The following is a 15,246-nucleotide window of genomic DNA, read 5'->3' as shown; positions in this document are numbered from 1 at the left end:
GGCAAAGCTAAAGTTGTGTAATGCATTATGCAGCTAAGTTGTGTAGCGCTAAATAAGCTTTAGGTATAAAAAAGTTTAATTTAAAAAAAAAAAACATTATGTGCACACTACACGGCTGTTTTGGGTATTTTGATTTAAGGGGTGCCAGGGTTTTAAAAAGCTTTTGACACCAATTTTATTGACACCGCGCGCTATAAACTGAAGTCCACGCGGACGAAGTCGCGGGCAACAGCTAGTAAATAATACTTGGGACGTGATCTACTATACTAACGCGGACGAAGTCGCGGGCAACAGCTAGTATATTATAGTTCCGGCGGAGGGCCGCAGGTTGAGTACAGCAGCTGGTATAGACTCACTATGGCTGGTATGATCAAAAGATCCAGGGTTCAACCAAAATTGAAGACGTATTAGTGGATGAATGGATTATGGAATTACTAACATTTTATAACATAAGGGCAATTATTACTAACTAGCTGTTGCCCGCGACTTCGTCCGCGTGGACTTTATGCGGGGAATTGACTATCGGGCCGCCCGCTTTAGTTTATAGTTCCCGTACATCGATTGAGTCGTTTACGCGCAAACCAGAAAAGTATATTGTGTGGGAACCGCATTATTTTTCCGGGACAAAAAACATTCCTTGTCCCAGATTCAAATTAGTATCTCCAATCTCCATGCCAAATTTCATCAAAATAGATTAAATAGTTTAGGCGAGAATCATCTTAAGTTTATTGTGCGGGAACCGTATATTTTCCGGGACAAAATTAGTATTCCTTGTCTTTTCCCGAGGCTCAAAGTATCTCCATACCAAATTCCATCAAAATAGATTGAATAGTTTACGCGCAAATCATAAAAGTATATTGTGCAGTAACCGTACATTTTTCCGGGACAAAATGTATCCTAAGTTATTTTTCGGGACTCAAAGTATCTTTATACCAAATTTCACCAAATGGGTCCAGCCGTTTACGCGTGATGTCGTGACCACGCGAAATATAACGTTCCGCGCAGCCTCGCCCGCGTAAATTAGATATTTCACAGACAAATTAGTCCACAAAAAATAGCGTATGATCCTTCACGTGGTCTACTTCTTATCTGTGCCAAATAACAGAAAAATTGCTCCAGTAGTTCGTGAGATAAGCCCTTTCAAATAATTTCCCCCGTTTTTTTCCAAATTTTTATCTACTTCTTCGCTTCTATTAGTCTTAGCGTAATAAAATATAGCCTATAGCCTTCCTCGATAAATGGGCTATCTAACACTGAAAGAATTTTTCAAATCGAACCAGTAGTTCCTGAGATTAGCGCGTTCAAACAAACAAACTCTTCCCAATTATAATATTAGTATAGATTTTTTTCCTTATGTACCTACCTGTAAACGTACATAATTTGAACTTTGTATACTTCTGGAATATATATTATATAAAATCCACATTTTTTTATTTCAAATCATTTTCCCGGTCCTAAAGCCTTCATATCTATCTACGAATAATAAAAACTAAGGAAAAGTAACTCTGTCAAAAAACATGTCACTTGTCAAAAATGTACACATTTCATTTCAATACATTTGCAATATTTAGGTGGCCTTGTAAACGTTACATGACAGTTCGAAGGGAACCAAATTTAAAACGCTAATAGTACGGGAGTTACGTTTCCTTAGTTTTTATTATTCGTAGATATTTATGCTAAAAACGAACATTTTAAAATTATTAGTTATAGTTACCCACTTGATCCACTCACGTCTACAATTGTGATTAATATGGATGGTGACCAAAAAGAATTTTCTTTTTTGAAAACAGAACAGAAACAATCAGACAACAAAATATGTTGTAGAGTAGTCTAAACATAAATTAAATTTCAGTCAATATTTAAATTACACAGCTAAAATTTCATGTTAAAATTATTGCAAATAGTGTAGGTGGCACTAGCAGGCACTATCTAGGTATCTGTATCGTTTCCGGTACTCCATCGGTGGTGTATCATTGTGATTATGTTTCGGTCACAAAATGTTTGGCACAAATCCAATACCAAAACATTTTTTAAATGACTCAGTGGTTTGAGGTCGTGCGCGAGTCCGACTCGCACTTATATGATTATTATTAATTTTACCTAACATAAAAAACCTACTAGGTCTCCATGGCGCTCGAGTGACAATTAACACGAATAGCACCCTAGGCTCCCCTACTATTATATTATCTTCATTTTCTCTATTAAAAAATAATAGGCTAACCATTACAGAACAAAAATAGGAAAAAAATGTGATTTTTGTATGGGAGCCCCTCTTCATTAATTTTATTTAAATTTTACTATGAATTATTATTCAAAACATTAATTAATCCATCGACCGTGGAAAAACGAGACACAATAGAATTTCTAAGGTGTCTCGGTCACCATTGACCGTATGGGGCTTAATTTGTCATCATCTTAACCCGTCGATCGTAAGAAAACAAGACACAATAGATATTCTATGTGTCTCGTTGACCGGTGAGCATATGGGGCTTGATGAATTAGTGACCAATTAATGACTTTCAGCTAAAAATCTACCTCCAGTTCAACACTAGACATGACAAAGAAAAATGTTTTCACTAAGCGTAGGTAAGTATAAACCTAATTGACAGTACCTATGTAGAATCCAACTAGAATCCTCTGCAGACAAAACTACAAACAAATCATTGGAAAGAAAGATAGTTTATAATTGTGCTCATAGCCTGGTCATTGATGTTAGTTTTTAATAAAATACGAATGAAAATACTCAGAGAACCAGTATTGAATTTTGGCAGACACACACATTAAATGTACAAAATGTGCTCAATCAGGTGAGCCCTGTGACAGACAGACCGGATTATATCTACCTCCGTAACTGTACTGTATATTATGGGCCTCTGCTGCCACAACTGAGTATTACAACACTTGTAGTTGGGAGAAATAATAGTATAACATACAAATTGTATAATTACTTAGCAGTTAATTAATGCTGTATATAATAATATATATTATAGCATCTCTCTACTTCAATGTTTATATGTAGGTACCATGAATTTCACTAACCTAAATACCTAATAAAAGACAATTAATGATTGCAGGTTCAATGTACTGTATCATTAAGTCAAGGGAAACATAATCAAATAGATGTGGTAGCAGTTATTGATAAAACATCACTCAGCCTTCTATTGGTTTACAATTTATTTCTGCCAAAACCAGTAAAAAATTTTGGTTTGTAAAGTATCCAATATGCGTAGGTGAACTAGAGGTTGCCTGATAATTGATATTAGATAAAAATTAAAGTTGAAAAGGGTGACGTCAAACACTTATTCACCCTAAATGACATCATTCTCAGATCCAAAAGGATTCCTTTGTTTCATAATAATTAGTAACATAACAGCTAAACCTATGTTAGCGAAAAATCCTTCCCAACTATTATATTTGGTGTGTAAATATGTTACACGAAATAAATGAATTATCTAGTCACAAAATGGGTGTAAGTGTAACATAACCTTACCTGGTGTTTTAGATGGAACGTTGTAGTTAGTAAAAACAAATCCACTTGGTGTCACAATATATACACACTAGGCACTAAAACTCTGCACCACAACGTTGGAGTGAAAGGCTTTCTCTTCTGCGTGACAGACTTGAGGTCGATCGGCTCGATGAGCTTAGCCTACGAAATGCGCAATGTTTTGACTATGCGCATTCGATTTCGCTGTGATTGTCATGCGCGTTTGTTTATTTACAGTGACTTTTACAATTGTGAAATATTATTAACTTAGCAAAATGATGAAAAATAACATAAATTATTTACGTATATTTAATGTAATTTAATAATTAATCTTGTTGTTACTCAAATTGGGTTTGGAAATAATGTCATGTGTCACTTTTGTAGTGTAAATAAAACGATAGTGCCATCTGGTGCCGAGTAGACATAAAATGTTAATCGATTTCACATCGATGCTCTTGAGAATGATTTTTGCTTTTCTGGTGAATTAGTGGTCGATAATGTTATAATAATAATTAGGTATTATTGTTTCTATATTTGTATGTTTATTATAATGTGAACATTTTAAGAATTTTACCTCTAGTGTCTAGACTAAAAATACCTACTTATAAAATATAGGGGTGTAGATCACAGTAAACGAAACATAACACAAATTATTGTTTATTTGGGAGTTTGTATTATAGAATTACCGAAAATGACATATACCCTGCGTTCCAGATGACGTTGAAACGCTAACGCTCAAGACTGTAGTTTTTCCCGTTCCACTAGCATGTGAGCGTCAGTGATACAAACCCAAGTGGAACGGATTATGGATCGTTTTGAGCGTTTTGAGAAAAGTTTAAAAAAAGAACTATAATTTTTTTTATACATAGGTACATTGAACCGAACTTGGATATTACGATCCTTTTCTTCAAGTCGTAAATAAAAGTAATTGTTTATAGTTACATTTATTTTACAAATAAAATACATAATATTATATTTGTTTCGTTTTTAGTATTACATTTTTTCATATTTTAATATAGTTAAACTTTCATTACTTAAGTATATGTATTTGAGTTTTCACATTGAATCATATTTTAATAACAAAACCACTTACGTTGAATATTGACTATTGTCACATATTATAAACGTTAGGTAACAATACCGCGTAATGCTTAGTCAAGTACAAGGTCAACAGGTATAGGAGAGATGAAAATTAGTATTATATTTTATAAGAAATCATTTGACCTTTCATTTAAAACAATTTATTTTCCAATCAAAATATTTCATTAAATATTATTTCATTTAATATACATATTTCAATTAAAATATTATTTGTAATGAAATAATATAAAGTTTTTTGTCTCTACTCTGTCGTGAAAACTTTCCGAACATGGCTTTCGCGATATAGTTACGTTAAAATTTAAAAAAAAACTAGAACGCCCACTTTGACCCATCTTCGTCAAGGGTCGTTTTGAGCGAAAATGATGACGTCATGAGTGACGTCATAGCCGCGATTTAGACGACCCCGGTCGCCAAAGGGAACGGCAGAAGGGGACGTTTTGAGCGTTTTGGTCAAAATTAACGTCATCTGGAACGCAGCCATAGGCCCTTGACGAAGATGGGTCAAAGTGGGCGTTCTAGTTTTTTATTTTTTTATTTTAACGTAACTATATCGCGAAAGCCATGTTCGGAAAGTTTTCAGGAGAGAGTAGAGACAAAAAAACTTTATATTATTTCATTACAAATAATATTTTAATCAAATAAATTAAATAACATTTAATGAAATATTTTGATTGGAAAATAATTTGACCTTTCATTTAAAATAATAAATTGTTTTAAATGAAAGGTCAAATGATTTCTTACAAAATATAATAATTAATATTAATTTTCATCTTTCCTTTACCTGTTGACTTACTCGTACTTGACTAAGCATTAAGCGGTATTGTTACCTAAAGTTTATATGTATATTGTGACAATAGTCAATATTCAAAGTAACATGTACTTTGAATATTGACTAATGTCACAATTTTAATTTAAATTAAAGGTTATGTTATTAAAATATGATTCAATGTGAAAACTCAAATATAATATAAGTTTAACTATATTAAAATATGAGTACTTAAGTAAAAAAATGTAATACTAAAAACGAAACAAATATAATGTTATGTACATATTTGTAAAATAAATGTAACTATAAACAATAAAATTACTTTTATTTACGACTTGAAGAAAAGGATCGTAATATCTAAGTTCGGTTCAATGTACCTATGTATAAAAAATATATACTTAGTTCTTTTTAGGGTTCCGTACCTCAAAAGGAAAAAACGGAACCCTTATAGGATCACTTTGTTGTCCGTCTGTCCGTCCGTCCGTCTGTCAAGACCCTTTTTCTCAGGAACGCGTGGAGGTATGAAGCTGAAATTTATATCAATTACTCAGGTCTACTGTCCCTTGAAGCTGTGAAAAAATCAAACTTCTAAGCCAACGCAATCAAAAGATACAGCCGTTTATGCCGCAAATTTTCGACACTTGCAAGGGAATCAAAACCTACAGGGTGCTTCCCGTGAACTCAGAATCTTGAAATTTGGTACGAAGCAACGTCTTAAAGCATAGATAAAGGAAAAATTACGAAAACCATAAATTTTTAGTTACATCACATAATATATTTTTTTTTAATAATTTTAAAATTACTACCCATTTCCTCATAAACGCGTAGAGGTATTAAATTGAAATTCATACCAAATACTCAGGTCTATAATACCTTTAAGCTGTCGGAACCCTCGGTGCGCGAGTCCGACTCGCACTTGGCCGGTTTTTTATTTTAAACTTTTCCCAAAACGCTCAAAACAATCCATAATCCGTTCCACTTGGGTTTGTATCACTGACGCTCACAAGCTAGTGGAACGAGAAAAACTACGGTCTTGAGCGTGAGCGTTTCTAACGTCATCTGGAACGCGGGGATAATGACTCATTAACTTTATAATTTTTATGATTTTATTTAATAAAAAGTAAATATATTTTAATCAGTAATATTACGTGATCGCAAACAGCCATCACAGAGTGTGACGTCACCAATCTCCATCTCCAATTCTCCATTGAATTGGAAACATTGTGTGTGAGTGATGTGACAGTGACATTTCAATGTCAAACCCGTGCAAAGATTTTTGTTGTTTGGAGGACTGTAAGCGTAAGTAGGTACTCACATACGGTTTTGCTCGATCGAGCAATCACGTAGAGTAAAAACCTCGGCTCGGGCTTTCGTCCACACATTCAGCATTGCTCGATAGTTTTACTTCAGTTCGAAGGACATTAACTACGAATAATAAAAACTAGTGTCAAAAAAATTGTCAAGCCGGCTCGATTCGAGCCTTCAAACTGGCTCGATGCGAGCCTTCGAGCTGTGAGTTTTGCGGTCCACTCGGTGGTTTATTCTCGATTTCGAGTAAAACTATCGAGCAAAACCGTGTGTGAGTACTTAGCATAACGTCGCTATGACGTTACGGTCCTCCAAACGATGAACTTTAGCGTTTTAATAGCGTGTTTTTTTTTAAATTTAAATAAGGGTGTATTTATTTTCTATTATTTTTGTAAAATAAAAGCTCAATAAAAATCGATTTCCACTAAATAATTTATTAATTGCTAGGAGAGAACCCGATGTGACCCGATGTACATCACTTTATCTGTCAAAGTATGTTGACATATTTTATAGTTTTAGCTATTTGCCAATAGGTGGCGTTCACTGTATGAAAATGAAAGATCACAGCAAACTTTTTTAATTTGCTTAATATAATTAATAATGCTTGAATAAAAATAATATTATTAAAAGGAGTCCACACCGCCGTTTTTCAATATAAACGTCGTCCCTTGTTTCCTCCCTGGATAATGCCGGTAGAGTTATGATTTTTTTCCTGAATATCTCCATATGTTTTCTTTTTTTTTTCATAATTATATTATTAAAAAAGATAAGAACGTCCAAAAACCCAAAAAATGGCCAGATTTTCCTCTGTGTTCAAACACCCAGAAAACAAAACTGGCTAGAATATACAAAAAAAATAAAACATAGGAACACAGCTCATTAGGGAATGGTCCCGGGAAATCCCGGGAAATCCCGGGATTTTTGTATAGACTAAAGAACTGGGACGACAAAACCTCGTCCCGGGACTTTCGGGACTTTCGGGACCTTCGGGACTTAGTTGAAAGTATAAACTTAAGTAACAGACATTTTTACACATTATGAGTGGGTAAGTGAGAGTGAGAATAGCTCCATGTAGAGCTTCACAAATTCGAAGAGATTCTAATTACATAAGGAACTACTGATAACCTAAGGTTTCATCCATATTGTGATAGTAAGTTGTCTTATCGCTCTGGGATCTGGGTCTAACAGGTAGGCCCTTGACTAGGTATATGACCAAAAAATACTTTAATAATATTCACTACACGTTAGAAAGGGGAGGTACAGTCTGGATATGGACAGACAGACAGACAGACGGACAGGCTGAAATATCTTTGTTATCGGGTCCCGTTTTTACCCTTTGGGTAAGGAAACAGGGGAAAATTGTCCATCTTTGTTATTACTATGCAGTATGCTGACACGGACAAAGTCGCGGGCAACAGCTAGAAGAAAATAAATTCTTGCAATATCGTATTGTTTTCTAAGGTGTTATATTAATTTATAAAATAAAAATAATGCCTTTTAAAAAAAAATAGCAACAAAGTTATTTTTAAACGTTTGGCAATAGTTTTGGTCATTGAAAAGTGTCTTACACTACATGATACTACTTCAGAACAATAATGTACAAATTATATATAAATATTAGCCATTTGAAAATAAGTAAAGTAAGACTAATTTTTAGTCCACTTTGGTACCTGGTACCTGACCAGGTGTCACACTTAGAGCTACACAAATTCGCAGGTATTCTAAGTACACGAGGCACTACTAATGACCTATGGTTTCATCCATCAGAGAGTAAGTTATGTCTTATCCTTCTGGGATCCAGGTCTAGTATATCTGCCTGAATGTTGCAACGGCACGGAAAGCTTTTTTAGGGTTCCGTACCCAAAGGGTAAAAACGGAACCCTATTACTAAGACTTCGTTGTCTGTCCGTCTGTCTGTCTGTCTGTCTGTCTGTCGCCAGGCTGTATCTCAAGAACCGCTATAGCTAGACTTCTGAAATTTTCACAGATTGTGTATATCTATAATTTATTACCATAGCTCCCTTAATTTTTTAGTTATCAGGTTCATTTAAAGAACATTTTAAAGGTAATTTCAAGAGCTTTGAGATCCTTTTTTAAAGCCCTTAATTATTAAAATAAAAAGGGATAATAAGTGCTGGTTACGTGGTTATCGCAGCAAAAGTTAGGCTTTAAACGTCTCTATCTTGGCTATTTTTCATCCTACAAAAATAAAAAGGAAACCAAAATCTTTTTTAGGAAACGAACTCAAATTTTGTTCTTAATGTTTTTTTATGAATATCCAATATTTTTAAAGTTATACTTATCCAAAAAAAAACTGAAATATACGAAATTTTTAAAAATTAAAATTTAATTAAATCATCTTTTTTTCAAAAGTAAGCATTCTAAAGCAGGTTAATTTTTTGAGGTCATAACTTATGCTAAAATAAAGAAAAGCCTTTAGGGATTACCATAAATTTTAGATATTGTAGAAATGGTGAACGTTTTATTTTTCGTTTTTTCCAAAAAAAATCGAAAGTGTCATCTTATTTTTATCATAACTTGCTCAATTTTAATGCTATTAACTTTTTACAGTACTCAATAGAAAGGTAATTTTAATTACTTTAAAAAGTGTTCAGGAAGTATATGTCATAAAATGCATCAAATTTCCGTTATTTGTGTATGAATGTTTAGATTAAAGTACTCGCCGAAAAAAATTAAAATTAGAAGTGGATTAAAATAAGGGATTTATTTGTTTTTTAATTGACTTTAATTTAGGTTATAACACATTTTTCGTAAAAACTTATAGTTTTTGAGTTATTTATGAAAAACCGCTTTAAAACATGTAGTTTTATCACGAAAAACACTATCTTTGATCTTTAATTACTCAGAAAGTATTAATTTATTCCAAAAACTTTATGAAACAAATTTTGCTTAAAATTTGTCTGTTTATCGATTTCTGAATTATTTAAAAATATTTCACCCCCGAGAAGGGTTGGCATCCACCCCCAGGGCAAAAGCGCAAGTTGGCACTATATCACTTTTGTTTCTTAGGGTATCCCCCCACCTACTCACCAATTTTCATGAAAATCGATGAAGGTTCAACGAAATCGGAGGTGAAAAACTTCAGTGACTCCACTAACATGAAGCTTTATTTTTCGGCTACTGTTAAGAACAAAAAGATATTAAGATTTAAGCATTTCTGGAAAACCTACCCCTAAAGGGGTGGAATAGGGGTTGAAAGTTGGAATGAAAGACTGTCGCGTTTCTTGAGTTAGAAACATGAAACTTTATTTTTTGGCTACTGATTAAAAATGAATGGATATGGTATTTAAGCGTTTCTGGAAATTCTACCCCCAAGGGGGTGAAATTAGGGTTGAAAGTTTGAATGAAAGTCCGTCATTTCTTAAGTTAAAAACATGAAAGTTTATTGACGTTTGCGTTTGACGTTTGCTTTTAAGTAGGGTCCCGTTTTTACTCTTTGTTTATGGAACCACAAAAGGAGGAAAACTATCTTTGGTAATGTTAACGCGGACGAAGTCGCGGGCAACAGCTAGTATATTATTTTAGTTCAGAAGGTAGAGCGTAGACAGATTAGGTGTCACACCTACTAGGTTAACTTATATGGCTTACCGTAAAATCGAAATTAAATCACCATTTTAATTTACCAAATGTTGACTGTGCAAAGATGCAATGGAAGTAAGTAATTTATAAAAGTAACTTTACATAATTATGAAGACTATGATAATATAACCTCATACATTTTTGGTCAACATCATAATCAAACATAAGTAATTATAATTAAGTTTATATAAATATTAAGTTCTTAATAGATAATCATTTTGAGTGTGGTCGTAAGACTACAAACGCTTAGAAACACGGCTACTTCATCGTGAGTTCATCGAGCAACTAATAATAAGTTTTAGTCACTCAAGGGCAAAAATAAACCTTCGAGAGTACTTACCATTTATCTCCCGTAGCTTATCCCGCGTCAATTCCATGTTTTTAAAATAGTTTGACAATCTGGCATAGACAGAATAATATAACGAGATGCGAGATAGTAAAATCGAAAATGTTCTCTTAGCGACTGATAATAATAATAAGTAATGTATGGTCATTGGTCACAGTATAGCAATGTTAGTCCCTATATTATGTCATATTGCTATACTGTGGTATCAGGTATGGTACGATTATTTTTAAGAAAAAATTAAAACCGACTTCCAAGGTAAAAACATTAATAATATCCTTATAATATGAACTAAAAAGTATTAAATAATTTTTCCTATCTAATAGTGCCTTTTTCCAAATTCGGCTAAACCTCAACTATTTCTGTACTCAATCTTCATCATTTTGAAGTCGGTACCAGATAGCTGAATCTTTAGTTCTCTGACAGAATATTTAAAACATTTGGAACTGGCACCGAAGTTGAGGTTTAGCCGAATTCGGAAAAAGGCACTATTAGATAGGAACAATTACTTATTTAATACTTTTTAGTTCATATTATAAGGATGTGATTATTGTTTTTGCCTTGGAAGTCGGTTTTAATTTTTTGTTAAAATAATAATTTCACTCTTTTTAGTTAAGGCCCAGTCCGCCCAGTAGTCCCCAAAATTAGCAGGTCCGATGTCTGTCAGTACGAATATCGACGTAAAGGACATTAAAATAACATTCATATCAGCGCGCCTTGTACAGTGGCGGTTACGTGCTCGCCGCGTGCCTTGATAATAGGAAATAGGAGAAAATATCTCTTGTTTTTAGTATTACACAAATCAAATATATCAAATCGTTTAGGTTAGGTTACGACAAATATTGTACTACATTTTTTGTTTTTTTCTAGAAAGTGTGTAATTTAGCCATAAAATGATTTAATTATAAAAAACAGCGTTATAACAGTCATCTTTGAGATTTTTTTCTATCGAGCAGAATTTTTCAAATTGTGTACTTACTGATTATACCTTTGCGTATAGAAAATTTTCTCAATTTTAAAACGGTACTTTTTTATACTTAAATAATGACATTTCCTTTACAAAAACATTTTTTAAAAAACCCATTCTACGTAGTTGAAACAACCACAGCGTCTTAAGTACCTAGTAAAACATCGCGTATATTTAATATTCTACGTATATTTATTACAATTTGTTAAGAGTCACACGTGCTCACAAATATCAGGTACAGAATTTTAAACAATACATTTAAAAAAATCGAAGTGAACAGTAAACACGTGCTAGGTAATTTAACAATTATTGTATAAACTTGCATAGGAATTCGCTTGTTATAAGGAATCCGGAGTTCTCTTAGTATCTTCGAAACCATAGTATACCTTGGTGCAAAATCTTGCATTTTGGTAGCATAATATGCTTAGCAGGCTTCTCATAAAACCAAACTCACCATATTTTTCCATATAAATTTTGAGGAGTTCCCTCGATTACTCATGGATCCCATCATCAGATCACCACTTTTGTGAACATGGTACCAAATTGGAGTGAAACCTAATATAACAAAACAAAAATTTTGAAAATCAGTTCACAAACGGCAAAGTTATGGTCGAACATACAAAAAAAAATATCCACAGCCGAACATATAACCTCCTCGTTTTTTGGAAGTCGGTTAAAAACTACTGAATCGATTTAAATCATTTCTTCAGTGAGTGACATAGGCTATAATATATTATACCTATACCCGTGCGAAGCCGGGGCGGGTCGCTAGTTATATTATAATCAAATAAAAGAGGCACAGAATATGAAACAAATAATATTGGCATCTAAAGTTTTGTGCCTCAATTTGCCGTTGACTTTAAGGTTATGAAGGTAAGTATCTAATTTAATAATAGGCGTAGGCCTGATGTTGAAGTATTAAGATATTTCAATTACGATTAAAGCATTTATGAAAATAATCCATTTATTATTTATAATATTATAATCTTTTGATGTTAGAGTACAATCTCGTATTAAACAAAGAGAAATATGAAACTGTATCCGTGTAGCGATAAGATACAGAGCACGTCGTTACATAACGTAACGACCGCTAAACGACAACGGTCGTTACCGCTATCGCATCGCGATCGGCCGTTACAAACGATAACGTTGATCACCTGATAACTTCCTTATCGTTGCTAAAGAAAATTCGATATACGACGTGCGAATGCCTCAAGATAAGATCAATTTTCAAGTAATTATAAACCTGTGGAAAATATTTTCTTGCGTATCGAACGAATAATTTTCCCCGCTTCTTCTTGAAGAAAAAAACTTGGAACAATATTATATTGTATTAGTCTATATTAAATAAGTTACATATTATGTAGGAACTTTAGAGTTAATTACAATCACTGAATCCCAATTACCAAGCTGAAATTATTTACAGAGCTTTTCTTATGCTTTTTGTATAAGCATGGACGAATTCGTCCATGGTTTAAGTGTGTAGTAAAAAATAAATTTACTTACCTAAATGTTAAGTTGGAAGTGGTTGGAATAGATTTTAGGATGGGTAAAGGGCGGGGCCGAGTTTCCGGAAAACTCACAGATCTTATATCTTTAAACGAGCAATTCTTTATATATATATATATATATATATATATATATATATATATATATATATATATATATATATATATATATATATATATATATATATATATATATATATATATATATATATATATATATATATATATATATATATATATATACGAGCAATATATATATATATATAGAATTGCTCGTAATAATCACTCGAGAATGGCTCGAAAATAAAGTACTATAATTATAATATAATATTATGTATATTGATTTCTCTTTGGTATCACTTATCAGCAAGGTAAAACTTGCTTCAAAATTTACTTAATTTTCCGGACAAGAAAGCCAAAATTTTTACGCAGAAGCGTAGCGTGCCTTAGTGCGTGGTGTCGTGGCCCGTGTACCGCCAGTTAATTTTTGTTTGAGGGTCCTTAGGCGGCCATTCTCAGGAGAGCAAAATTTAAGTGTCCCGGGCTTGTATACTCTGTAATTATTGTATTATCTTATTCAAGTATGCAATATTTTTAAACGGTAGATAGCATCCGTAACTAGCTACAAACTTAAACACAGGCTTCTAATTTAAGTAATTCAGACTAAATTAATTTAAGTCGTGTTCAAAAATCATGTTTTTCTCATTACCGTGACGTGTCCCCACACCAACGTGATCTCAAAATTTGCTTGTAATTTTTATAACATACATATTAACCATGATCTATTCATCGTTTTAAATGCTCATAAACATTGGTTATCGCATTTTAAAATATCGACTCAATAGGTCCAGCCTATTAATAGTTATCATGAAATAATCGCTTGTCTTATCAAAAGTTCTAATTACCGTAACGCATGCTGTTTTCGGGTGCCCACCCAAAAATAACAGGATTTGGCACATTACAAGTGCACGGGTCACTTCTCCTTAGCGTGTTCCACGGCCCATCAGCGGTCCCACGTCGTTAATGTTAGTGTGCCGCCGATGAAGCACGAGAGTATCTACTTACCGTAGCTTTGGTAACGAACTTTCCTAATTACCGTAATCTTATTTTGCTACTTGATTTTTAAATAACATTGTATTTTGATCATGTCAATCTAGAAAGTAATTTGGCCTGCGTACGTTGCCCTAAGCAAGTTTTTGCAAACTCTGTCGGTTTTTAAAATTTTTCAAGAAAGTCTAACTTTTTGTAATAACCGTATACTAATTACCATATGTTCCTAATTACCGTTGTATGAATAACTGATACATACTTTTTTATCAATTGAAGTTTTCTCACGGTTTTCATAGATTATTATTATCATGAATGAGTCTTTAATAATACTAGCTTTTGCCCGCGCTTTGCCCGCGTTAAAAAGTATTATTATATACAATCTTTCATCCCCTATTTTATCCCCTTAGAGGTAGAATTTATCAAAACCCTTTCTTAAGGGATGCCTACTTCATAGTAGCTTTAGGCATGGAAAGTATTAGCCCGATCTGTTTAAAATTATGTTGTAAAGTGGTCTGGGGCTCTCTCTAGCGAGTATAAATTAAGGTGTGAAGTTCGACAAGGTGGAATAACATCTCCTCGTCTGTTCAACCTTTACGTAAATAAGCTGATCGAGGAGCTGAGCAGCACTAATATCAGTTGTTCCATTGGCGGAGTAATGCTGAACAACATTAGTTATGCTGATGACATAGTGTTGCTCAGTCCCTCGATCAGTGGCCTCAGAAAACTGCTAGGCAAGTGTCAAGCGTATGCCGAGGCCCAAGGACTCAGGTATAACTCTAAGAAAAGTGAACTTCTTGTTTTTCAACCCCGTGAACACAAAGTTAGTACAATACCACCCGTGTTTCTAAATGAAGTTGCACTTGCTAGAGGGAGGCAGGGGGGTAGAATTGATAAAAAAACTTTCTTAGCGGATGCGTACGTCACAACATTGTGTTTTGTGGTTTGGGCTGTGCGTTGATACATCACTATGTCAGTTAGTCCCTTTGTGATATATATAATATGTAGATATCTATATGCTGAGTATTCATAAAATTATATAGAATTTTTTTTTTGGATGGGAATGACCAGAGAAGAAATTGGAGAAAAGAAGGCTTGTTCCTTGGAAACGTCGAGTAA

General features: G+C 33.4%; 1 protein-coding gene across 4 annotated transcripts in view; it reads right to left on the bottom strand.

Annotated features, from left to right (window-relative positions):
* LOC121725817 (synaptosomal-associated protein 25) overlaps positions 1-3,786 on the bottom strand; it is a 29,047-nt gene extending 25,261 nt beyond the window's left edge. For 2 of the 4 annotated variants that reach the window (XR_006035440.1, XM_042112924.1), the window contains exon 1: positions 3,491-3,785. The gene's annotated coding sequence lies outside the window, so the exon portion shown is untranslated. Of the gene's footprint in view, positions 1-3,490 lie in introns of all 4 variants that reach the window. The other 2 variants (XR_006035439.1, XM_042112925.1) reach the window with 2 other exon arrangements.
* Positions 3,787-15,246: the final 11,460 nt, after the last annotated feature.

The sequence above is a fragment of the Aricia agestis genome, chromosome 4 (assembly GCF_905147365.1).
Source record: "Aricia agestis chromosome 4, ilAriAges1.1, whole genome shotgun sequence".
Taxonomy (NCBI): domain Eukaryota; kingdom Metazoa; phylum Arthropoda; class Insecta; order Lepidoptera; family Lycaenidae; genus Aricia; species Aricia agestis.
The sequence above is the reverse complement of the archived record's forward strand: the minus strand, read 5'-3'. Positions and strand labels throughout refer to the sequence as shown.